Source organism: Lucilia cuprina, chromosome 6 (genome assembly GCF_022045245.1).
Source record: "Lucilia cuprina isolate Lc7/37 chromosome 6, ASM2204524v1, whole genome shotgun sequence".
Taxonomy (NCBI): Eukaryota; Metazoa; Arthropoda; class Insecta; order Diptera; family Calliphoridae; genus Lucilia; species Lucilia cuprina.
In genome coordinates, this window is record NC_060954.1 from 57,301,596 (window position 1) to 57,303,468 (window position 1,873).

General features: G+C 27.9%; 1 protein-coding gene across 1 annotated transcript in view; it reads right to left on the reverse strand.

Moving 5' to 3' along the window:
• LOC111687262 (diacylglycerol kinase 1) overlaps positions 1-1,873 on the reverse strand; it is a 53,699-nt gene that overhangs the window by 11,737 nt on the left and 40,089 nt on the right. The gene's annotated exons all lie outside the window — the stretch shown is intronic.

A 1,873-nucleotide genomic window follows, 5' to 3' on the forward strand; every position in this document is an offset into this window, starting at 1 on the left:
TAGAACTGAACTAGAACTGAACTAGAACTGAACTAGAACTGAACTAGAACTGAACTAGAACTGAACTAGAACTGAACTAGAACTGGACTAGAACTAAACTAGAACTGAGTAAGAATTGAGCTATAGCCAGGATATACTTAGTCTTATAGTGTAGTCTTAGGTCTAATCAGTAGTGTAGACTTTTGTTTTGTAAGTATTCTAGTCTATAATTTAAGTATATTTTCTCTCAATGTACAAGCTTTTCAACCTTTTACTAAGATTTTTACAAAATTCTTCCGGATCATCATAATATATCACACTAAACACACGCTTATCCATTAAGTTATTAAATGGATTTATTAGGCTAATTTAAATTCATAGCCATATCTTGTTTGAAGTTATGTTTCCCAGAATATATGCTCGTTATTTCCAATTATTTATAACAAATAGAAAAATACAAACAAACGCCCTACACTTTTTCACACTTCAATGTTCAGCAAAAAAAAATATGAAACAAAATATTGTTTGTCCTTCTTCCAATTTGATTCTGTTCAATTCTACTCACATAACTAAATTCTGTGTAATGTAATTTTCAAAAAAAGCAAAAAAAAAAAACATTTCTAATGTTCCCAAGAAAAATTATACCCAAAAGATAATTTGTTGCACAAAAATTTTGACATTTCCATTAAGAGTACAAAATATTGTCTTGTGTCGGGGGGTAAACTTTATCTACTTTATCCAGTCTATGACGTTTGTCGTAGTGTATGTTTTGTGTAACAGGAATATGACATCTTATGATTAAATGAACACAAAGACAATTATAGGGCAAAAACATGAAGAACATACAAACATAGGGAAGTTGTTATTAACATGAAAAAAAAGATAATTCTAAAGAAAATATTGAAAATAAACATGTCATAAAGTTGTTACAACTTTTAATACATGCAAAAATAATAATGTCAATAAGTAGCTAATCAAAATATATGGTTTTGAAGAAAATTAACAATTAATCAAAAATAAACCACAAATAATAAAATTACAACTCACCACACAGATAACGTATGATTATTGTGAAATATTACAAAAATACTCATACGTAATGTTGTCCTTTAAAATATTTTTAAAAATTTCTAAAAGTCATTCCATATTAATCAATTTAACACCTCTACTAATGGATTTATCATTTGACTGATTCTTCTTTTATTGTTTAGGAAGAAATTATTAAACTTAATTTCAAGTTTCTTTTTCAAATTACAAATTTGGATAAAAAGTTAATTTCACTTATCAACCACTCGCTATAATTTTAAAGCAATTTAAAATCAAGTAGTAAATTGAACTTTATTTTAATGGCATGTAGTTTTTTTTCTACTTTTCTTATTATATCGCTTTCATAAAATCTATTTGGCACACAGAAAAATGTTCATGTGTGACAAACAACTTAAAACGAATACGTTGTGACTGTAAAACGAATAAAAAACTAAACACACATAAAACTAAAAAGTCGCCAGTCAGGAAATGACAGCAAAAATTATAGTTTGTAATGGACAAAAAGTAGAAAGAACGTAACAGCTTTAATAGTTGGACAAAATATATTGTCTAATTAGTCTAGTATATAGTGTAGTCTATAGACTATATAGTGTAGTCTATAGTGTATATAGTGTAGTCTATAGCCTAGTCTATAGTCTAGTCAATAGTCTAGTCTATAGTCTAGTCTATTGTCTAGTCTATAGACTAGTCTATAGTCTAGTCTATAGTCTAGTCTATAGTCTAGTCTATAGACTAGTCCATAGTCTAGTCTGTAGTCTAGTCTATAGTCCAGTCTATAGTCTAGTCTATAGTCTAGTCTATAGTCTAGTCTATAGTCTAGTCTATAGTCTAGTCTATAGTCTAGTCT